This window comes from Ammospiza nelsoni, chromosome 1 (genome assembly GCF_027579445.1).
Source record: "Ammospiza nelsoni isolate bAmmNel1 chromosome 1, bAmmNel1.pri, whole genome shotgun sequence".
Taxonomy (NCBI): Eukaryota; Metazoa; Chordata; class Aves; order Passeriformes; family Passerellidae; genus Ammospiza; species Ammospiza nelsoni.
In genome coordinates, this window is record NC_080633.1 from 115,342,790 (window position 1) to 115,367,919 (window position 25,130).

Genomic DNA, 25,130 nt, shown 5'->3' on the forward strand with positions numbered 1-25,130 from the left:
ATTTTTTGCCTTTACTTTTCAATTACTTTCTACTTTTTTACCAGCCGAGACTGTTCTTTGGGGCGGGATGATATCAAAGATGTCCAGGGTTGAAATTCTAAATATTCCAGAGTCTGGGGCAAAGAGCTGCAGAGCTGAAATGGATGAGATGGCACAGCTGGGATTCCAAAACCACTAGGGCCTGTCTCCAAGAGCAGGATACAAAGAGCTTCATGGGGAAACAAGAACTGGGAACAGGAAAGTCAGAGGAAAGATGATTTACTGCTCATGTCTGACATATGCGTGATTTCAAGTTACAGCAAACAGCTGTCAGCCACTCAACAGAAAGCAATCAGTCAGGTTGTCCCTGACAACGTGACCCTCACAAATTTCACAGGAAATGATCAAGCTGCAGCTGGTGGAGGGACTGGCTGTAGTTCCACTTGTTACACTCCTACCCTGCCACCATCTGCTTCTTTGGCTCTCTGAGTTTTTGTGAAGGACACAGCCTGCAGACAGGAGCCTGGTTTGGAAGGGCAGCTCAGAAGCCCTTCAGCAGCCTTTCAGACATGCTGCACAGCCATTTGGGAACCCCGCCCTGAGGAGGTAAAGCCAGAGGCCCAGCAACAGCTAAGTTGCTGCTAAGTGCAAGGGGTAAGCAGGCTCATTCAAGATGAGGGTTATTCAGCAACTCCAAATGGGCTCAGCAGCAGTTTGCACATGGCATGGCTGCACAGCATCAGAGATATAAAAGATGTGAGTGCTGTACGTCCTGCTAGAACAGCCAGCCCCAGCTGACAGCAGCAAAGGATCTGTGAAATGAACCACGCTAGCTCCTCTCACCATTCCTGATGGGGGAAAATTGTGCTGGGTCAGGAGACAGGGAATAAAGAGATCACCCCTATGAGGTTGCCCTTACAGGCAGCATAGCCTTCCAACACATTCTCCATGTCCACAGAGAGTGCAGGCTGAGAACTTTATAGATTGCAGGTGTCACCTCCTAATTTACATAGGTGCCTGTCACCTTTCTAAGCCCAAGCTGATGGATAATGCATCAGAAAAAAGTTAGGTTTCTACATTTCATATAACAAAGGCAACCTTATTCTTGATGCTGAGTTGCTCCAGTGATAACTATTTTCTATCCCTGATAAGAGCTGCTTCTCACAAATCCTGTGGAAGAAGGGGAGGGATTCGATAACTTCCATTGGTACCAATTTTTTACTCAGTGGTGCCAGCTGTGACTTCATTAACTCAGCTTCCAGAGGTCACTTGATGCTCTGTGCTGTCCCAGAGGAAAATGAAAGCTGCATGTGGTCCATGGATGCTTCATACAATGGGATTACCTGCCCACTGCTACTGCAGCTGTTCAAGGGCAACCTGAGCACTGCTCTGCCCTTGCAGGCAGCAATGCTAACAATGGTCCAGTGCCTTGCCACAGGGAAATTTTCTGTACCACATAGCTGATGCTGGAAAACGAAAACTACTCTTCAACAACAGCCCACTGTGGAAAATGCCTCCAGAAGCACCAATTTGCTTCTGAACTAGCAATCTCTGTGGTGCAGGACCTGCAAGACACAGCCTGAATGCCCATCCAGGCTGGCAACAGAAGGTGTATTTCTACCCCGAATACAAGGTAGAAAACAAACATGCAAACAAAAATATCACCACTGTGTGATCTTGCTAATTTGAAATGATCACACACACCTGCTCCTGGATTAGCTGAAATCTGTTCTTTCAGGTAATTCAATATTAGTGATCGTAGAACTGTGTACTAAATTAAGCAGAAATTAAACACATTCTTTATTAGTGTGGGTAGTCTCTTCAGATCAATAAAAATACCTGCAAATGGCCACAAATCTTTAAAAGAGGAAGATTCCTGGAATCACTTGTTGTCAGCTCAACCTTCTCACTGCCTACCTGAACTGTGAAGAACCCATCAGTCCAGCTGCTTTTCTTGGCTCTGTAAGATGATATTCATGAGCACCACAACAACCCTTTATTTGAGCAGTCATTTCTACAGAAAGGCAATTGGGATATTCTGTAGAGTACACACTGTAGGCCATTTTCAGTCTCCATCAGGATACTCAGGATGCTGTCCCACCAGCACAACCTAGTTCAATGCAGATGGTTCTCAAATTGCCTTCCAGTGTTGGACATGCTTTGACTCACTGAATAGCAATTTTTCCACTCACAGCCATGGAACAAGTGGGAACAGAATAGGAAAGATTTCTATGCATAAAAACACATAATGGCTAGTGAATAAAATATTTAAAATCAGCAAAGAGGCAGAAGAAGCAGCTTTTACTAACTTTCAGAATTAGAGGGTCTCAAGCTGAGTGTTTTATCTATGTGCTGTATTATTATGAGTTGTTCACAGAAACTGGAAGTAACAAGATGAAATAAAAAATGCTGAATTGAGGATTTATGGCCAGAAAGTATCAGTGTAATAAAATGCAAGTGGCTGGGCTTTATGCAGACCACTGCCTACAGGAAAGATGCCAGCTTTCCCAGCTTTATATCATCTATATCATGCCTAGTTAGTATGTGAATTGTTAGTCTGAACAACAGGTCAAATACATGTTGAGTCAATATACAAAGTTTACCAGGATCTGTGCACTATTCCCCAAAGTATTTTTAATATTTTCCAAAATCCTAGTCACAAAATTAGTCAAGATTGTAAATTATTGAGTGATACATTTCAAATAATCATAATGGAACTACCTTTAAAAGCTAAGATTTTGTTTGTTTGTTTGTTTGAATTTATCTTTAGTGTCACAAAACTTAATTTTCCCAGGCTCCAAACTGGAAATGAGAGCAGGAACTGATAAATATCCACATATAAGGTGCATTAACTTGTTGTCTCATACTTGAAAGCAAAATTTATTTTCTATTATATTTTTCTTTGAACAAAAAAAAGCAACCCATCTTTAGCACATGAAGGGCATATTTAGAATAAAATTTATAAATATTCTACTTATAGGTCAACATGACTTTCTTTAAAATAGTAGGTTGCAATAAGAAAGGAAATTATAAAAAAATAACATTAAAGAATATACTGCTTTAATTTTCTCTAGCAACTCTGAGAGAAGAATGACTGCATTACTTGTATCTCATTTTTAAAAATCCACTCTTTACTCCTTGCTTAAAAATTGCTACATTATTGTAAAGCTGTGTTGGCAATATGCAATTTACTTAATGATAATGTCTTGAGATAAAATTATGAGAAAAGCAGTACAAGTAGTGACTGTGTAAGTGCTGGAATTTCTAAAGAAAAGACATTTTACCATGTCTACTGTGATTCCCAAACTCTGGCTCACACAAAACAGTCAGATGTCTAAATGCTTCAGCTTTACATGTGTCCGTGCTCTATCTTTCCTTGTTCTTTTATAAAGAACTTAAATCCTTGCAAATCTACTTTTGAACAAAGCAATCTTTTCCCTGCTTTTTCTTTAATTGAATGAGCCCAGTATTCCTTGAGATGTCCCTCAAATTATTTCTCTGGTTATGCCATTTATGCTTTACTGACTGATTTTAGTACCCTATTAATGCCCTTCTTTTGTATTCAAACATACTGCAGAAAGAGCTCAGCAGCAATGAGATTAAGGAATATAAAAAATGTAGAGAGAAGTTGGTTGCCTGTTTTCATTGTCCATGACAAAGTTTGATTTACTGCCCAGAGTCACTGTTCCCTGCAGTTTGTGCCTCTTCATGCCCCCAGACTCACTCCAAACAGGGATCAGCAGCAGCAGCTACCTGCACAGGTTTGTAGAGGGATTGGTGGGGACCCTACAAGGCTCATTAAGTCAGTAATTAACAGTGCCCAACCAAATATCATTGGGCATTGCTCTGAGTCTACTGACAAATTGCTCGACTCATCCCTGGCCCAGGCCACTTATCACTCAAAAAATATTCCAGAGCTGATCTGAAAGTTAAAATGGTGTTGTGGTTTAACTCCAGCTGGCAACTAAGTACCAGGCAGCTGCTCACTCACTGCCCTCTTCCCAATGGGATAGGGAGGAGATCTGGAAAAAGGTAAAAACCCAGGGGTTGAGATAAGAACAGTTTAATAATTGAATAGTAGCAGTAGCAGTAGCAGCAGCAGCAGCAGTAGGAGTAGTAGTAGTTCAGCTCATGGAGATTTCAGATTTCACCTGAACTACTACTACAACTACTCTAATAATAATAATAATAATGGTAGTAATGAAAGAGAGAGAAAGAAAGAGGAATAAAACCCAAGAGAAAACAAGTGTTGTCCAATAGAGTTGGTCACCACCCACTGATCGGTGCCCAGCCCACCCCCAAGATATGATCAGCCCCCTCCTGCCAACTTCTCCAGTATATAATAATATATATAATATATTTAAATATTGGGTATGACAGGTATGGAACATCCCTTTGGCCAGTTGAGATCAGCTCCCTCCTGGCTTCTTGTGCACCTGCTCACTGGCAGAGCATGGAAAACTGAAAAGGCTTTGACTTAGGGAAAGCATAAACAACTAAACTGCAGTGTGTTACCAACATTATTCTCCTACTAAATCCAAAACACTGCACTGCACCAGCTAATAAGAAGAAAACAAGCTCTATTCCAGCAGAAACCAGGACACATGGTCCAGTGTGGGGTTGTCCCCACACTCTGGATGCCAAGAGCATGGACTCCTACATTGCCAGCTGGCTTCACACTGGAGCAGTGCCTTGCAGCCATGCTTAAATCAGCAGCAGAGACATTGTCTGGGAGTCACATCTTCCCAAAGCGGGAAATCGACTGCTGGGCATGAACGCTGGCTGGCCAATGTGACTCACAGTCCTTCCTACAAGGACTTCCCCTTCAGTGACAGGCTTGAAGTTTCATTCTTGCCCCATTTCTACCATTTCACACCATCCCCAACTCTCTTGATCTATGCACAAAGACATTTAAAACGTGATGAACAGCTGACCTACAGATGTAGTGAGACTGGAATCAGCTTTTTTTTCCTTTTGATGAATATATAATGAGAGAGAGAGAGCTCCTTTCCTGCTTATGCTTTCTAAAGTAGATTTTGTATATATTCTTCTTAAGAGTGGGGATAATGATATAAATATCATATAAACCTATGACATTTTAAATGATACTAACAACCTGTCTTTTTAAAAAATTTTTTATAAAGCACAGTGTATTTATTCTACTCTAACCCTTCTTCATATTAGTTCTTTTAGGGCAGACCTGATGAGTTTGTTCTATGTTTCCTCAATTTACTATTGCACAGGAGTCTATTAAGGGTAATTAAGACCCTCTTTTATTTTTCCAGATTATTCACATTATAGGTAGGATTGTATTTTACTAAACTGCTGGAATCTATTATGCATTATGAAACTAAATTTTATTTTCACCAATACTTTGTTAGGCGAAGGCAAATATCAGACTCAGCAGAATACTTAATAATGAAATGAAGATATAAAGAGGAAAGGAGGGAGAGCAAGACAGATGTGAGATTCGTGCACCACTTCTCCAAGAAACTTACAAGATCAAGGTGCTAGTCCTATAGAGGAAAATGGAAACATGACGTACTAACAGTGCACTTCCAAACAGAAATAGCTCATTTTATATAAACTTTTGGAATCCAAATTTCCCACCAAAAGAAATCCCCAAACCCAAGCCAATGTATATTTAGTCCGATCTTTCCTTTTTGTATAAGCTTTTCATTGGGAAAAGGTTGTTGTTTGTTCATTTTATTGTTGTTTTTTGTTATTGTTATTATGAAACACATTTACCTAAATTGGAGAAGGAGAGAAAACATTTACCAACTTTCTATTAATAGATCTTGAGGAATTCCTTATTGTCTCACCCTACAATACTTTTAGAGGCTGGTCTAATACTAAGTATTTACACAATATTATTTTAATCATTGATGACACAATTCAAAGAAGACCAGAAACTATTGCCCACTACTTTTCAGAGCTCCACAGATGCCCAGGGACATCTGGGACTGATCGAGAAATGTGACAGATTGTTGTCTCACTGTTTCTATGGACTGAGAGGATCAAGGCAGTGACCTGTGTGCCGGAGCCAGTGCACGGGAGGGGACTGCAGCACACACCAACCGGAGTGAAGTGCTTGTGCCAGCTGCACAGCACCAGGAGTGCCAGCACAGAGATCTCTAAGTCCCATCGACATTTATCAGGTTCTCCCCCTAAACCCAACATGGTGTGAGCTGCACTGAGGTATTCTCAGCAGTTTGGGTGTCCTGTTAGAAGTCCTCACCAGCTCCCGAGTCCGCTCCAACCCACAGTTAGGCTGTACTGGTGAACTATGGGAAAGTGTACAGAGGTGCCTTTGAGTGTCTCGCATCTTGTAACACTTTTACTGTTTCTGAAACTTGATCCACTATCTAAATACTTTTATATGGAAAGCTTGAACGCTTTTCATTTGAAATTCTGCCTTAGAAACCTCCATGACCTGAACTCGCCCACGTGGTCTGGCAGGACACACATGACACCTGACTCTGGCTCTCGCAAAGCTTTTCACCTGCATCCTCTGCCTGTTATGTCCTGCGTTCATATTTCCTGTTTTGCTGACCTGTGAGATTTTTATTTCACTTTTCACCAGGCTAGTAAATCATTCTTGAAAGAAAAGAAACATTGAAAGATAAGCTTAATTGCTCTTTGTTTCTCTCAACCAAGCCTCCAATGGACTTTAGAAGATTCTTACAGTGGATTTTTGGGGTTTAAGATGGCTTTTTGGCTGTTGGTGGGAAAAGAGAGCCCTTTTCTTTGCCTCTCAGACTAACAGGGTTATATTTACTGTAACTTTTAGAGGTGGCTCGCTCCCTCTGAGGCCGCTCGGCGGGGCTGACCCCCGGCACAACCTGCAGCCGGGCCGGGCCGGGCCGCGTTCCGCCGCTCTCCCCGCTGTCCACCCCATGCAAATGTTCCCGGCAGCAGGAAGTACCCGGGCTGCGAACCTCCCGCGGCCGCGCCCCGCCCGCGCAGCCACAGCCACAGCCACAGCCACAGCCACAGCCGCGCTCCGGCCCCGCCGCTCCGCACCCCCGGAGCTCCCGGCTAAGTAAGTGCGCCTTCCCGGGAGCGGCGGTGCCCGCTCCTCCCGCGGGGCCGCCCGGTCCCGCCGCTCCGCGCCCCCGCCCCGCCCGGCCCCGGGCTCGCCCTCGCCTCTGCCCCGCGAGGAGGAGCCGCTGCCGCCCGAGCTGCCCGGTAGGACTGCGTGGGGTCTCCAGGGGAATAGCCGCGTTGGGGATAAAATGGTCATTCTCAAAAGCGTGATTTGTCTCGTATCCCTTTGCCGGGTTTCTGCTGGGATCCGGAGGGCTCGGGTGCCTTCTGGCTGTTTCGTGCCGGGGAGCGTGTGAAATTAGCTGGTTTAAGTCCGCAGTCGGCGTTTCGAGCCAAAACGATAGCCTTGACTGAGGTGAGGTGATGTGATCCCTGGGTATCCCTTCTTACACTGCTTTTTTCTAGGAGCGTGTTTTCTGGTGCGTTCTGCTTGTTAAAGCTTCTTCCTCTTAAGTGTATGTTCAAGCGTGCTTGGAATTAAAAGAAAGATGAGGAAACGGTGTTGTGATGTTTGGTGCACGGTGTTTCTTGCAGACTGCTACTATAGGTACTGCATTCCTGAGGAACGGTCTTTAAGGGTTTTCTCCTTACAATTTTAGTTTAGGAGCTGATGCTGTACCTTCAGTAAAGCATTTAAGAGTTTCTGTTGAAATTGCGTCTTTCAAGGGTTGGCAGTGAATGGGTTGGCACAAACTCATCCTGCTGCCTTGCTCCCCTCTGTTGGCACTACAGGCCAAAGGGATTAACACTTAAAGCTTGTTTAGCCAGGTTATATTCCCACTGATAAACACAGGGAGCACAAAGCTGGTGCTCCAGCTTGGTCAATATCCCATCTCCTGCCTTTTGTTTCCACCTTTGAAGAAAGAGAAACACTCTGGCCAATCTTAATGTATTTTAGGACATTGTACTACAAATTGAAAATTAAAACTTTTAAGCTTGGTCCCATCAAGTACTTCTATGACTTTTTCAATTTAGGAATAGTAATGTTAATTGATAATATCTGTGAAGTATGAGTGCCACTTAGATAAGTCTGCACTCAACACAGTATCACTATAGAGTTAAAACAAAAAGCAGAAGATCTGTGTTGAGAAATTGCAAAGCTATGTTGGGAAAACGTAGCTCAGTTTTACCAAAAGGAGAGTCAATTTGTGTTTGTGTGGATTGTTTCCAACCCAACACTGAGGACAGAATAGGTGTTATCTTTTTAATACGTACTATCAACAGCACTGAAAGTATGGATGAGAAAAAAAATCAAATAGTTTTCTCTGAAAAAGTAGCAACAGGCTGGAAATCAGTTAGATACTGTTAATAGGATGTTATGAAACCTTGGAGAAGGATTGAAATTAATGAACTGTGAGATGAAAAGATGTCTCATTTTATGGATGTCTTCTGAGATTTAAACCTTTTTTTCTTTCTCTGTTTCAACTTTGTGAGCTAGAGACTAGTTAGGAAAGAATTCTTTACTTAATAACGTAAAAATCTCTTAATTGTGTGCTGTTGACATAGATTTTTTTAAACCATGATGACATAGAACGATCATCTTTGTACAGTAGCTGGCTGACTTCAAGTTATTCTGCTTTTCTCTATTTTTTAGTAAATAAGAGGTTTTTCCTCTTATGCAGAAGACCTGGTAAGGTTTAGGCCTTCCTTTTTAAGCCCCTTGACCAGTGGAGTTGTGCAATGACTCTCTCTGACAAAGCAGTCAGTTGTGAAACTTTACAACACAAAGTTAAACCCTGCTGCCTTTGGGTTGTTTAATACTATGGGGTTTAATGTTACCCTTTTCAAGGGAGTTTCCATAAATGTGGAACAATTCCTTGCAGGTATTTATGAACAGATAACTATTTATGAATGAACAGATAACTATTTATGAATTTATTAAGTAACTATTCCACAGTACTTTCCACCCCATCAGTTTATCTATGTAATTGTAGTGACCTCTCTTCCTATGGCCTTTTTGACTCCTGTGAGCTAAATGGCATCACGGAGCAGCAAGTGTTGAGGGGAGCAATTCCTGTGACAGGCAATGAAAACAAGTCCAAGGTCTCCAGGCTCAGCTTGGTTCTGTTCTTCAGTGGGGTGTCTCACCAAACCAGAGATGCTACACCTGACCAACCCTTCTTGTGGGGCACATCAGGGAGCAACACTGACTTCTCTGTAGTTAGTTGGGAAGGTTTGAGTGCTGCTGTATTAAATCTCATTTGTTATTCCACTGCTGTCACAAAAAAGGAGATGTTTGCCTACCTCTACTCTGCATGTTATTTTGAATCTTTATAGGAATCTTTGAGATTTCAGGATGAACACATATTGATCAGGAGACAATTTTTGTTTTTGTCAAAGGGCTAGGTGATCTGGGAAGGGGATGAGATCTTTCCTCCTTTCCATATGTGCATATCCTGAGTAACTGAGTGACATTTTTTTCTTCTGTCCAAGGAGTTGTAAAGCCATTTTTGCTCTAAGGGTTCAGGGAGCCCTTTTCAAACCGAATGAACATGGAAGACAAGTACATGGGGACTAACTAACTAACTAACTAACTATAATTAATTAATGGGGTGGGCATTAGGTATAACCTAGGATTCCTAGCAATCTGCTGTGGTAGCTTGGCTGTACACAGAGGTGGATGTCTGCTGCCACAGAGATCTCAGAAGGATATGAGCCATCATGTGCTAATGGGAAGTTTGGGAGGAGAATCCATGGGCTGGGGATCCTGAGGGTTGTGTGAGCTTTATATGCAGGGAATGATACTTCCTTTTGAAGCTATGGAGCTGAGTAAATAATTACACCAAACCATGTGACTCTGTTAAGCAGCATTTGTTATAATATTGCCTCTGTAGGATTTTCATCTCTAAGCAAAAAGGCTTCATTCTATAGAAAAACCAGTTGCCCAACTGAGAATTAGGATTTTTTGTCCTGTTGCTCCTATTCCTACTTCCTACTTCTCCCATTCATTTCTCTCCCCTCTAATGAGAGTGTAGGAATGCTAGAGATGGTGTAATAAGAAAGGCTTCCAGACTTGCTAAGCCTTACCACAGGAAACTGTAGATAAAAATGTAAAATTGCATTTGTATGAAAACAATCTTTAATGACGCATGCAGGGTGAAGGAGTCTGCCACCCTGTAAACAGTAGTGGTGCCTTCTCCAAGAAATCAGCCTGTACTAATAAAAGACAAATGCAGTGTAACTGTCCTCAGTGTGACTGTTCCTAGTTTAAACTTCATTGTCCTTCAGGGAAGGATAGAAAGGTCTGTGTTTTCATATTTATTTTTGCCTGATGCAGATACATTTCCTGTTGACCTTGTCATTAAATGCTGTAATTTCCGAGACTGAATTATTCACATTTGAGTTGAGCATCTTTCCTGAAAAATGTGGCTTCATGGAACAAAACGTGAAGGCAGAATTCATCATGTGCTGGAAGCATTTCCTCCAAATATTTATGGGATATTTGTATTTGGTTTGTGCCCTAAAGAACTATTCGTAGAGGTAAATAGATCGGTTACTTTTGTCAGGCAAGTGTCAGAAGAGAAATGGTATTTTGACAGTAATACTTTGCTGGAGAGAAAAGAAAGGAGGAAAGGTGGAGGGAATAATGGGTAGATCTCATTTCTCTTGTGGGTTAAAAGGGTGAACTAGTTCTGTCCAGGCCAGCCTTTGGTCTCCCTTAGGTCAGCTTTGCCTATCTTTTTCAAACTGCTGGCATCTTAAGTATCTACAATTGGTTCCTGTGTTTGTGCAGCACACTTGTCTTACATCTTCAGTTCAAAGGACTCCAATGATAAACAGTCTGAACAAAGTGTCCTTCTTCCTCTATGGTCCCTGCTGCATGTGGCAGAAGGCTTCTTTTTCCTGTGGTTGTCATATTGCAGAATTTCTTACTTTAATTTGCAAAGGCCAGCTGTGATAGGAAATAGTGCAATCTTAAACTGGAACACGTGATAGTTCACCAAAAGTGTTGAAGTATGGGATGCAGCTACTCTTCTGCAATGGCACTTTTTGCAGTTTTCTCTATTTTAGAGGGTTGCTCTAAGTATGGAAATGATAAAATTTTAAAGGGAAAGGACTCCCTCTGGGATGTGCGTTTAACTTCTCCTTTGTTGGTTTAAAAAAAGCAGTTTCAGGAAGTTCGTCAAAAAAAGCATAATCTGCTAAGTGGGCTTTCTGATGTGGTATCTACAATCTATTGCTTTTTTTCATGTTTCCTTCATTATTTTGTACAGATAGGTGTATACAAACCTGTTTAATTTTTTTTTTTATGAAATCTTATTTGGGTTTTACCTTAGGTTTAAACTGAAGCAATATGGTATTGCAGGAATTAGTACAGAAGTATATTTGGCTGCTAAGGTTTTCTCTTTCCATGTATGACTGTCCTAGGGGCTTAGAACAAAATTAATACCAAAAGTTAAAGACCATGTTTGAGTGAATTGCTGTGTAGTGGTAACACATTTACAAATAAGTAGGTCTGACCTGTGACTAAGTTCTACTTTATTCAGACAAAAAGAATATTTCCTGGTAGTATCAACTGAGTAGGGAAAGATCTGAACAGTAGCACATCTATTGTGTATATTGAAATTGCCTGCTAGAGTGTCCCTTACCAGAATAATGAAGTTTGTATTCATTAGATCCAGTGGACAGAAAATTGTTTTCTCCAGGGCAGTCCCAGCCTTACCATGTGTTTTGATGGATCTTTAAAACCCTTCAGTAAGTACTAAATGCCCTGGGGAGCTGTAATTCAGGTGTGAGTGAAAGGGGACTGGAGAACCAGGGTTAAGTGACCGCCAGAGCTGGTGTCAGTGTCACTGAGGAAGTGAAAGTTTTTGGTAAACAAACAGGAAGGGGATGGGCAGGAGAAAGAGGAAAACCTATATTGGATGTTCTGTGTTCAACTTGTTCAAAATACATTGCAAGCATCATTTGAATGTGCCATTGTGGTGTAGCAGAATGTGCAAATGGGATTCAAAGTACATTTTTGTAACCTGAGGCTTCCATTGCAAAAGATATGCTGAACTGTGCGAAGGCTGGAGGGAAACCAGCCCGTGAGGGGTGTTGGAAAACCTGCCTTTTTAGCAGCTCTTCTGCTCGATTGCTGGTGTGGCAATTTGTCCTCCTTTCTCTGTCCAGTTATACCTGCACTGGCTTCAGGAGAGGTTGCAGCAGCTGTCATGGCACCAGTGGAGAAGCACCAAGTCATACTGAGGTGAATTCTAAGCCCATTTCTCTTGGGATGTAGATGGCAGGCAGTGGACAGCAGTGCTCCCCCTTTGCCTGACAGGAGAGCTTGCCTCTTCTCAAAATCTCCTGTAAATTTCCTTGGGAGCAGTTCCCCTCCCTCTGCCATAATGCTTACCAGCGTTTCCAAAAAAGTCCTTGACCCACACTGCTTCAAATGTCTTCATTAGTAATGATGTGCTGTTTGTTTGAGGCTTTTGCTCCCCAATTTCCTGGAAAAATCCATGTTTCAGTCTTTACCCTGCTGTAGGAGTACTCCCTACCACAATTTCCTTTTATTCTCCTCCCATCTTTTTTTTTTTTTGCCAACATCATTCTGCTGTTTCTTTCTCTCCAGTCTTCAGGACTGTCAGTGTTATAAACAGTTTATATTTCATCTCTTGATTTAGACATCTGCAGCAAATTTTCTTTTCCCTTTCTGGAAAAGTAAGCCTTATCAACTTTCATAATCCAATAATTATTTGTAAACTACTTATCAGGGAATAGTCATCCAGAAATACATACCCCTAGCCTCTGAAAGAGATATGAGTCCAGTGGAGTACCAACCTGGAAGGACTGGGATGGCCTTCAAAGTATTTTAAGGCTGTGCCTTGTCTAAGGGCAATTTTGTACTTCTGTAGGTGATCAGCAAGGACTCTTCTGTGTAGAGTACATTTTGTGTGTAATGTACATTTATATGTACATTTTATGTAAGTGATCTTTAGAGACAGCTAACTGCTGTTTGACACATCTGATTTAAAATTGTCACCTCAAACTGACTTAAAACGGGTTTCTGTCTTGAAAATGGTCAGTGTGGATTGTCCCCTGCCACCTTGTCTGCCCTTCTTGTGATGCTGCTTTGACCTTCTCTGGTCAAGTTTCTTTTCTGTTGCATGCAGGTTTTTGTGTGCTGTGTAGTTGTGCATGGAGAAAGTTTTTGAGCCAGCATTGACCCTCCTTGTAAACACTTCTGGTTCAGGGAAGCAGAGCATGGATTCATCAGCATGTGTACTGGCCTGCAGAGAAGAAATCAAGTCTTGCTGTTGTGTGGATGTGGTGCTGAGACAACAGCTCTTGCTCCAGGATTGATGTTCTGTGCTCATTGGTGTTGGTGTGCGCCATGCACTGACCCCACAGAAAGTGAAACTGAAGAAATTTAGCTTTGAGAAGGCAGTGCAAGTTCAGAAGAACCTAGTTCAATGGAGCTGGCACCAGCAGAAAAGAGTTTTGGTAGAGTGAGCAAGTGGGAGAAGGGTGCTTCAGGTAAAATACTTCTGCTCTTAATGGAGCATTTAAACAAGGCTACAAGTGTCAAAAATGCATCTGAGTAGCTTATTCAAATTATATGTGTTGGACTAGGTTTGGATGAGTGAAAGGTCCTTTTCTCTACTCCTGCAATAAAAGCAGGTGGCTTGTGTGGTATGACACAGAAAAGTAATTTCTCGTGTTTCTCCAAGCAGAATACATATATTTGTTACATGTTCTGTATCTTGTCATACTGATTGAGAGTTTATGCTTTCCTAGGGACTATAATTGTCTCCAGTTAGTTATTATCCTTTGTGTTCTTATTTGATTGGTTTTTTTCTCTTTTTGTCTTTTTGCTTCTGCAGTCTTCCTGCTTAATTTTTTTCTCAGTATCAACCCCAATTCTGATTTCTTAAGGATTTTGGCCTCCTCTCCTACAGCTTTTCTCATATGGTTTGTGTTGTCCTGAGGACTTCCCATGTGTGGCCAAACAATGAAGAAGTCTTACCAGTTGTTAAAGCATTTTCTTTGCACAACACTTAATACTGTGGAATTAAAATGCAAGCTGTGGACTTGTTACTGTTCTCCTGAAACAAATTTGGATAACCGTAGTGAACAGTGATTTGGTTTTAGTTCTTGCTTTGAAAGTTAGCTGCATGGGCTGGGAGGGCTGAAGTCACATTCAAACTCTGGGGCTTGTGCACAATCTAAGGCAGTTTTTCAAAGCATAGCATAATCACATGTCCTGCCTGTGAGCTGTGTACTTTTGAATTATGTGGAGTTACAAAGGTTATAAGCCTTGATGAGCAGCCAATAATAGTGCTATGAAATTCTTGCAATCAGCAGTGTGAATGTGAAAATAATCATTGTCATGGTTCTTCAGTTGACAGTGAGTCTAAATCTGCTAGAACTGTTGTGAGTGCTGGCCTATTTTTTAAGGTCTGTGCTGCCCTTTGTGCAGAAAGTCCTGATGTGAGTCTCCTGAAGTCTGTCGAGCTCCTGCAAGCTGTGTGCTGTCACTTGCTGATCAGAGCCTGGTTCAGTGAAACTTGCTATGGCTGTAACTGCTAGGTCTTCATCCGCTATCAACTGACCATTAAGCAGGACTTGAAACAAATGAAAATACTAAATGCTGCATAAGCCAGAAGTGGCATTTTGTGAACACAAAAGTGTTGGCTGTTTTTAGAGTTTTAGAGAAAACAAGAAATTTCAAGGCAAAGTTAAAATAGTAGCAGAGATCAAATTATTAGTTTTTGAAAATGAAATAAATTAGCATATTGAGCAAATTCAACATGCATCTTTAAATTGTTCCCGTCAGATCTTCTGTTTAGTACAGAATCATTTCTCTCAAATAGAAAAGAACTCTAATCAAGTTAATATACTTGCATAGCTGCTGTCCTGGTAATATGGGAAACTTCATTCTTGCCCTTGAGAAAGATCATCTGCAAAGACATACCTGTGTTTAAAATTGGAGCACTCCAGTTCTTCCTTAGAACCTTTGAGGCAGGAACAGTCAAGTGAACTGTCATACCAGGTATTTGCAATCTTTTCTTCAGAGACCTTTCCAAATTCTCACTCTCATGCCTTTATGAAAATAGAAAGCACATAAAATATTTCTAATTTTGGTTAACTTTAGAGAAACTTCTTATTCTTGCTCATGTGTGTAATAAATGTGTAAAATATGCTTAGAAACTTGGGTGTGAATTCTTATTGATTCAATGACATATGTCCTTCAGTGAGGTATTTCCTTTTACACTCTTACTGCCACCCCAGCTTGAGCATGGAGTTTCACAAGACTTCAGTTGGAGCGTGCTTCCCTCTTTACATGACAAGCTTTCAGACTCAAATTGGTGAAATTTTGCAGCCCCTCAGGATATGTTTGGTAGACTTAAGAGAGGTCTACTTGTATCTATTAAAAAAAACTCCTCTGATTTCAAGGACTTAATCTAAAAACCTCCCAAAATTGCTAATTATAGAGCTCCTTTAATTCTACTTATGTTTGGAGCAAACTGTTGGTTCAGAACCTTTGGTGCTGTAGCACCTGTGACATGTTGTAACAGTTACTTTAAACAGTTAACTAAGTTGGGCCAGAAACCAACTGGTACATTCCTGGTTTAGATTCATGCCCTTGTAGGAATATAATAACACAGAGTTTAAAGTCAAGTAAAAGAATTGAGTTATAAATAGGCTTCTGTGAAATGCCAGAACCTGGAGGGTGTTCTTACACCCTTGAAGTTCAGGGAGATTCTGCTGCTTAACATCAGTGAGAACAAGACAAGGTGGTTTCTCCTGTGGATATTTTAGCAGTTGCTAAAGTGCTGAATGCTGGTCTGCTATCCCTGCAAAGATTAAACAGCAAAAAATTTCATTTCTGCCACGTAATTTAGTGGCACCAGATTTTTTTAGTGGCACACTGATTTTTATTTTTTTTTTTGAGAACTCTTGCAGTTTCCTCTTGCAACTTGAGCAAACTTGTCCAATGTTTGCAAACCTTCAGGAGGAACTGTGCTTTGAGTGTTTGCTCACATCAGCATGAATGATTTAACCCCAAATTTTTTTCTGAGCATAGAATTGATTCTTGAATCCATATTGCATACCCCAGTACACTGTCCTCTGTTTCAGGAGTGTTCTGTGTTTATCTAGTGCTGTACAGCTAATGAAACACAATATAATCTGCAGGAAGAGTAACTTTTTTTTTTAATTTAAATGTATGCTGGTGTTTGAAGTTAGTGAAAAAAAATCTGCTTCTCTTTTGTGAAATTCAGTGCTTTAGACATGCTCAAGACATAAAATGATGCTATTATAAGAAGAATGCTATGTTTTAGTTGCAAGCTTAGTCATGAGTACATATTAGCATTCAAACATGGAGGTGACAGCAGATAAAGAAGCCTTCTGACCAATGAAGCAGGATGGCAAATTCAGCATGGGGCAAAGTAATATGAGTTGCATAATGGCAAGGCTGTTACAGTTAGGATCCATTGACACAGAAGTCATTCTGCCCTGATTTAGCCATAACTGCCATAATCCATGTTTAAGTGAATTGTAGAACGCATGAAACCACGTAAGGTTTATAAAAATTGATTTATACCCTGGGGATATAGTTAACCAAATCTGAAAGAACAAAAACTAATATGCACTTTTGTTCTGCTCCCCATTTCTCTTTTATGAAACACACTGAAAACAGAAGATAAACCCAAAGGAGAAGTGGCATACTTTCTATGAGACCACCCTCAAAACCTTCATCGGGGCTTGCTGGCTGTGAACTTGCTGTCCTCCAGCATGTTTATATTGATGTGATGGGGGACTTGGACAGGTTGGATTGATGGCTTGAGGTCAGTTGCATGAGGTTCAACAAGACCAAATGTTGGATGCTGCCCTTGGGTTGCAACAGCCCCACACAGCGCTACAGGCTGGGGCAGAGTGGCTGGAAAGTGGCTTGGCAGAAAAGGACCTGGGGGTGCTGGTCAGCAGCCAGCTGAGCATGAGCCAGCCAGGTGGCCAGGAAGGTCCATGGCATGCTGGGCTGGACCAGCCATGGTGTGGCCAGCAGGAGCAGGGCAGGGATTGACCCCTGCACTCAGCACTGGTGAGGCCACACCTCAAATCCTGTGTTCAGTTTTAGGCCCATCTTTACAAGAAGGACATTGAGGTTCTGGAATGAGTCCAGGGAAGGGCAGTGGAGCTGGTGAAGGGTCTGGAGCACAGAGTCCTGTGAGGAGTGGCTGAGGGAGCTGGGGCTGTTTAGCCTGGAGAAAAGGAGTCTCAGAGGAGACCTTATCACTCTCTGCAATGCCCTGAAAGGGGGCTGTGTGCAGGTAGGCTTTGATCTTTTCTTCCAAGCAGCAAGCAACAGGACAGGAGGAAATTGCTTCAAGTTGTGCCAGGGGAGATTTAGATTGGATATTGGGAAAAAGTTCTTAACTGACAGCGTAGCCAGGTGTTAGAACAGGCTGCCCAGGACAGTGGTAGGATCTCCAGCCCTGAAAACATTCAAAGCACCTCTCTAAATGTGGCAGCTGCGGACATGGTTTGGATGTGATGACCTTAGAGGTCTTTTCCTACCTTAACAAGACCATGATTTTATGTTGTGGTGGTTTCATGATGTTCATGATCTTTGCATTCTATTTACAATACAGCAATGGGTTTGAATTATGGGCACACTTCAAAGCAAGCGATCACATCTGCAAAATAGTCCTTTATTGCCAAGAACATATTAACTACTTGAAGGACACCTTCATAAATAACTATCCTCTCCCCTATGTCATAGTAGCTATTAATAATTTTCTTCAACAAGAGTCTCATCAATCCATTTGTCCAGGCATGTGGAGGTTGAACATTAGGCTGCCTTACTTGAAGGAGACAAGAGTTTCAAGTATCAGCTGCTACGTGCAAATACACCTTCCTTTGCACCTTCTGGAGAGGGCAGAGTAACAAATTCCAGCTGAAGAGCTCATTAGGGTGCAGCCTGGTGCAGATGATTCCCCAAACTCATTATAAGTTAGCTAGCTGCTAACTTTGTCCCTTGTTGTCTTCTGAGGCTCAGAAAACAGGGAGAAGCTCTCGTTTCTCTTCCATGTGTCACGCTGTAAATGCAGGCATGGTGCACTGCACAGTGATGTGCAGATGGTTTGTGTAGCTGTGCCTTTGCTTTCCAATACATCAAAGTGTATATTAAAATCAACACCTGAGAAAAGCCGCTGTGGGCATGAACCAGGCCTTTGGGACTCACAGAGACGCTCTGATCACACATCTCTCAACTACACCTTGTTTTGGGAGGCAAAGTATTTGTCTGTGAAGGAGAACGGCAGGATAAATAGCTGGGTAAAGAAGAATAGTTCCCAGATGTGTAGTCTCCAAAGGAACTGTGTGAAACTTGTCCTATCCTTCCATCATGTCACTTGTTATGAGGATGAAGACCTTGGGGCTACTCTTGGACCTCATTCCACCAACTTTTTTTTTTATGGGTAGTTTCTCATTTTCCTATACCACACTTATTGCTCTAATCATTAGAAAGGAGTGGAGAAGGATCCTTATCCTAGTGGCAGGCATAGAAATACATAGCAGCATATATACATAAAGTGTAGGGCAAAGATAAACTACTGAAAATTTAGCACACTGCCATTGTTGGCCAAAATCATCAATTTAAAGCTGAAAAAAATGGTATGTGAGTCATAGATACACTCAACTTGGAAAGTAGATGTCGACCTTGGGGTTTGCTAGCTGGATTGGCACACTTCCAAATAGTTAGGAAGAATGTTGATCCTTTTCAGTGTAGTGGTTTGGCCAAATTTTCATTTGGAAATGGAGATTTGGTTAAATGAAGCTGCTGTTTGTCATTACTGGGAGTTTTTAGCAATCAAGAAAATGACATTTTTACTTATAGCTTGCATTACACTTTAAAGTCTTTAAAGTATTTTGGGAACCTTTGCTTTAAGTTGGTTAATGTGTTGGCACAGCTTTTCTGTTCCATGTCATATGATCCTTTTGAAGAATTTGATAGAAGTATTTATTCTGTTATGTCAAATTAAGATGTTATTCGACCTTTCCCCCTATCTTCAAAAGATATACTACAGTGGAAAAAAGTTGAGGAAATGGAAGATGTGGTTGCCTGAGGGCTGGCAAAGTGAATTAATTCATTGTTGATATTGATTCAAAATTCTGGAGGATGCAGTTGAGGCAAATGATTGTAATAAAATGAAGCAAGTATTAAAGGTCAGAAAACAGATGTTATTTTAATGTAAGACTTGGTTTAAAATTAGTGCCAAAAATACTGACTAAATGAATATGGAATATTTTCATAATATATAAAGTCTATTATGCAATGTTAGCAAAATTACAATCTTCCGTGGATTAACTTGTGTTTTGGTAATTTTTTTTCTTCAAGTCAATGACCTAGGATCAGTAGTTTGTACAAATTCTGCTTCATTTCAATGTGATGTTTTGTTTCAGGATTTTATTTTCATCCTTCTGAAAGCATTATAACATCATTATACCACCACAATGACATTATTTTCCGTGTTTCTTGCTGATTTTTATTTACTCTAATGTGTTGTTTTTTTGTTTTTTAACAGCTGCCAAAATTCCTTCATGAAACTAAGACTTTAACTAATCTAGACAAAACTGCAGTGAATTTACAGAAAAACGGAAGGTTTTTTTTTTTTTCTTGGCCAAAGCTTCCCACCGCTGTTAGAGCTACTTTTCATGTCATCAGCTATGATGATATTTATTTTATGTGTCACTTATGAGCTCCAGCAAAGACTGTGTATTTTAGCCAAGCGCTGAATGAAGTTACCCTCTCCCTGTACACTTAAAGGCAAGACAGGCAAATGCTGGAAAGTGCCTTGTGAATATAGAAAAGTGTTTACTTTGATAGAATTATTTTTACCAAAGCACTCCTTCCTATTGGAAGTTTGGGATGTGATAACTTAAGTCACTTATTTGCCATTTAGTGCAGCAATGTGTTCGTTCATGTTGGTTAATGCATCACTAAAAGTCTCATCTAGTAAGAAAAAAAATTAATGGGAAGTATAGGGAAAAAAAGATTGATACGATATATTATATATTATATTATATTATATTATATTATATTATATTATATTATATTATATTATATTATATTATATTATATTATATTATATTATATTATATTATATTATATTATATTATATTATATTATATTATATTATATTATATTATATTATATTATATTATATTATATTATATTATATTATATTATATTATATTATATTATATTATATTATATTATATTATATTATATTATATTATATTATATTATGATGTGATTGATATTATATTATATGATATGGTGATATGATATTGCTGCTCAGAACGGGTCTGCCTTTTTCAGAAACACATGAATACAGCATCAGTATGGCAAGTCCATATATTTTATCTCACCAAAAGTTTTTGGTTCTTTAGTTAGTTGTTGGGGGTTTTTTGCTGTATGACTCCTCCTGTCTTGTGAAGACAGACTTAGAGGTAGGGTTGTTCAGCCTGGAGAAGAGAAGGCTCCAGGGAGCAGCTTTCCAGAACCTACAGGGCACTCCAGAGAGCTGGAGAGGGACTTTTTATAAGGGCATGGAGTGACTGGACATGGGGGAATGGCTTCAAACTGACAGAGAGCAGGTTTAGATTAGATATTAGGAATAAATTCTGTACTGTGAGGGCAGTGAGGCCCTGGCACATATATCCCAGAGAAGCAGTGGCTGCCCCATCCCTGGAAAAGTTCAAGGTTGGATTGGGCTCTGAGTAACTCGGTCTAGTGGAGGGTGTCCTTGCTCAGAGCAGGGGGCTTGGAACCAGATGATCTAGGTCCCTTCCAACCCAAACCATTTTATTGATTCTAATCCACAGTTCACTTCCAATATAGTTGTATGGCAGCACACCTTTTGGCCCTGTTGTAACTTGAATTTCCATTTTAAGGAAGTGGAATTGAGGTATGAATATTGTAAAGTCCTTATCCCTCATTTCAATATGAAGGCAAATGTGGGAAAGAAAAGCAGGACACCAAACAATAGAGGAATGGGTGGTGACAATTTCATTGAGACCAGCTGTCAGCTTGGTAGAGGATTCAGGGAAGGTGTCTGTCAACCCAGACTGGTTTAGTTGGTTTAATTTGTACCTTTGTGTTGGGAATCAGGTCTTGGAAAAGGAGAGAGACAGGAATACTGGTACAGGGCTCAAAACTGAGCATTGAAGAGGAAGTATAAATGTGATAGATGTATGAGTGTAGTAGGAATGCAGATGTTTGGGAGCATGAAAGTGGTAGGGTGATACTTTCTGTCACTGATGTAGGAAAGCATAAAAATAATCTGAGATAGCATGGACAGAGCAGAATTTGTCTTGGTCTCAATTTCTAAGGAAGGAATTGTGAAAGAAGTGGAACAAGGGGAAGTGCAGCAGACAGAAACCACTACCAGTCTCTTAGCAGGACCACTTTCTGTTTCCTGGTGTTACATTAGCATTACATTGAGACTTTTAAAAAGTACTTTCATTTGCAATGAAAAAATATGAGGTCCCTTGTGATATTGAGAGGCATTAGAAACACACAGGTGGCTGAGAATATCATGCACAATGAATAGCCTGGGGAAACAATGGGGAGAAATATCAGGGTGTAAAATAATGCCACAGGGGATAGGAAAGTCTGCTGTGACAATGACAATAGTTTGTCATTATGAAAAGTGATAAAATACAAACCTGGATGTCTTATTGGACGGCCATATGATTATGAAAGGTCAATGTGATGAAAGTGTGGAAATCATAAATTAATTTCTGGGATTTATTGAGTGAGGTATTTCAGTAGATGGAAGAAATAGTAATATTATTTTCCTCAGGGCATTGCTGAAAATCATCTTGAAACATCTGGGCAGCTCCAACCTCCTGTTCTTAAGAGGGATGGGTTCAAAGTGAAACAGATGTGGAGAAGGGCTGTTAGGATAACCAGTTGAAGTGGAAAAAACTGAGAGGGTTTGGTCTTTAAAATCTAGAAGACAAGCTGAAAAAGATATGACTTCTTTCTAATCTCCCAAGAGGATGAAGGGCTAAATGCCATTATTGTCTCAAAAACATTTTTAAGACTGGGACTTACGTGACAGCTTCTAAGCCAAGCGGAGTGAGGTTCTGAAAAATTTCAGCAATAATATTTTGTTCTTCCCCACCATCACCCATTGATCTCTCTAAAAATTTAGCATGGAAAACGTGCTTCTGAGCTTGTGCCATGTGATTGTGCTGCCTAGAGCAGATCTGCCTTTCCCAGAGAGTATTTTGTAGTCCTTTGCTCTAATCATGGTTGATAAATAAGTTAGCAATGTTGTCTTGCTGTGACAGACATGCACCCTTGGAAAATTTGAGGGATTGACTTAAGTGAGACCAGGTATGAGGAAATTTTAAAGTAACATGCTTGTTGCATACTTTTTCACCGCAGTAATGTTGGCTATACAGGGGATTAATTTATTCCTCTTCTTGACCTGTTTATATAGATATTTATGTCAAAATATTATTTTAACTTTGTCTCACCTTTTCCACAAAGAAGATTGAAGCAGTTAAAAGAATGCCCCCTTTTTTTTCCATTTTCTTTTAAATGCTGGCAGCTGGACTATGGCTTCTCACAGCTGAGGAGCAGTGGGAGTCTACAGAGGGCAAGTCTGTCATAGCCAAGCACTGAGTAGATTCAGTTTATCCATGCTCCTTTCCAGAAGCATTGCAGGGAACACATGGTGATCTGTGCCCTTCTGTGTATGCCCATGGATATCATATGAGGGATGAATTCCATTCGGGAGACACAGAGATGGGCTGATCCAGACCTACAGAAATAAGCTAAATTTGACAGAATATTGAAATACATGCAACAAGGATTGACTGAGAGAAACAGAACCATTTTAGCAGAAAGGCAATGGAGGAAGAAACTGCTTAAGTTCCCCTAGTTAGCTGCCAGTGCAAAAACAAGATGTAGGAAGTGAAACAAGCTCAAAATGAAAGCTGACCCCCAGATTTCTGCATTTGCATGAGTCCAATTTGATGACAGTTATCAGACAGTCAGGACTTACAGTAAAATTGAAATGTGCATCTATGGATAATATATAATATTATTAAATTAATTTATAGCTATAGATATATGTGGTGAATTGCTGGTACAAGAATAAGGCTGAACAAGCTTAAATCTAACAACTTCTGAGACTGGCGAGGAACAGAAAACAACTTCTCTTCAGTTGCTCTCCAGTTGATGTTTTCATATTGCTCCCAACCACAGATAATTTATTTTTGCCGCTCTTATTCTCGCTTAGTCTTCACTTGCACAAATATGTGTAGACCAGTACTGATAAGCCATTGCTGAGCTTTGCCACCTCTAGTTAAGCTCCTGCTCTCTATTCCTTGGCAGTTGCTTTGCCATGTAATGATGAATCAGAAATGAACCCAAGTTTCCCAGAAATAGTCCTCATAGTCCCAATAACAGAGATAAAGGAGATCCTTGCAACACTTGGGTAGTACAGATGATGTGGAAGCAGATCAACATAAAGTGAAAGTAAGCACTGAACATTAAGGTAAATGAAGTTCTTACATTGAAGATTTTTAAATTTTTTTTCATAGAATTATAAATTTGAGCAGTTGACTGAAGGGACATAGGATGTTGGATGAGCTTCTGAGACAGCAGGTGTTTTTGTCTTTGAGCAGAGCAGGTTTACAGTCCTTCCTCCCCAGCAGTTTTAATCTAAATCGATCACTCTGAGCTTTGAGACACTTCTGCCTTGACCTTGAGGGAAATGCACAGAAGGCATCACTGTGTTACCCTGACTATAACTTGTGAAGTAGCAGCAAACCAACTGGCATTCAAGGCCAGAATGAAGCATCTAAAACAGAAGAGGGCAATGGTATTGTTTTTCAAAGAGGTATTAAAAATAAAACTATTTATTTCTCTGCTCTCTAAGCCCCCTTTAAAGCTCCAGGTGTGTAACCTGTTTGGATTTTATTTATAGATGTAAACAGTTGTTTCCTGTTCTTTGATTCAAAAGTTTAAATATAAAGCAATATTCAAGACTCAGAGTCAGTTGGGGGTTTTAATTTTTTTCTCTTATTCTTAATCATGAAAAATTTGTGGTTTAAATGAAGAGTTTACTTTTTGCACTCAGTTGAATACAAATTTATTTTATTTATGTACTTGTTAAAATGCATATGTATATATATGTTAAAACCTTAAGCCACATAGGTGTTCTGGTAAGTGATTGCTGACCTTTTCAGCAACAGATATTTATTGGATCAATACATACTTTGATAAAATAGAGCTTGTATGTTCATTGTTGTAGTTCTAATTATTTTAAAAGTTAATTTATTATTGGAAAAGCTGAAGTATAATCTATGAAGATTTGAGAATCATTTCCATGAAGACATGACTTTGATCAGAAAAGACCAGACATGTCGAGTGGGTTTTTTAGGAAATAACTTCTAATATGCACCATATACGTTGTATGTAACAATCACAAGGAAGAGAATGGTTATAAACACAAAATGAAAAATGAGATCACCTTTGTAGATGATACAAAGGGTAAGCACTGGGATGAGATGAAACCCCAAATGCTGCTGATGGGGGATGGACAGGTGATGGTCACATGAAACTTGGCTGCCTGCAGTAGGAAGTATTGTGTCTTTAGACACATTGCTTTGCTGGAAGTGTAGAAAAGGGCAGATAAAGGAATTCTATTTTGGGGACAGACAGCAGATATTAACTCTGGAAGAATGCTGCATTAGTTTCTGACTTCCACTCCTCCCAAACCATTTTGGAATGAAGACCCAAGTGCTGTAGACCCAAGATGAGATAGGGGATTCAGAGAGAAAATTCAAGGCAAATGTAAACATCAAAATCAGTGTCTTTGAAAAACCTGCTGCAGAGGCTCTGTGTGATAGCTCTTGTGGATACTCCTGTGGCTGTTTGAAGGCTGCCTGAACCTAGATTCTTGTCACCTTGCTGCAGCTGTTAACCTAAGTACTTGTGTTTACTTTTTAGCCATAAACTACAGTGTGCTCTTTGTTAAAAGAGAAGCTGTTACTTTTTCAGATATCTATTTATAAAGATTAGCAGCTATGTAAAATAGTATTTCTTTTAATTCAGTGTTAATCTTTCATGTCTAGAGGTGTGGACAGGA

General features: G+C 40.2%; 1 protein-coding gene across 6 annotated transcripts in view; it reads left to right on the top strand.

Moving 5' to 3' along the window:
• Window positions 1-6,948: 6,948 nt before the first annotated feature.
• Window positions 6,949-25,130, top strand: part of LYN (LYN proto-oncogene, Src family tyrosine kinase) — a 49,706-nt gene continuing 31,524 nt past the window's right edge. For 2 of the 6 annotated variants that reach the window (XM_059480694.1, XM_059481020.1), the window contains exon 1: window positions 6,969-7,167. The gene's annotated coding sequence lies outside the window, so the exon portion shown is untranslated. The other 4 variants (XM_059480860.1, XM_059481101.1, XM_059480781.1 and 1 more) reach the window with 3 other exon arrangements.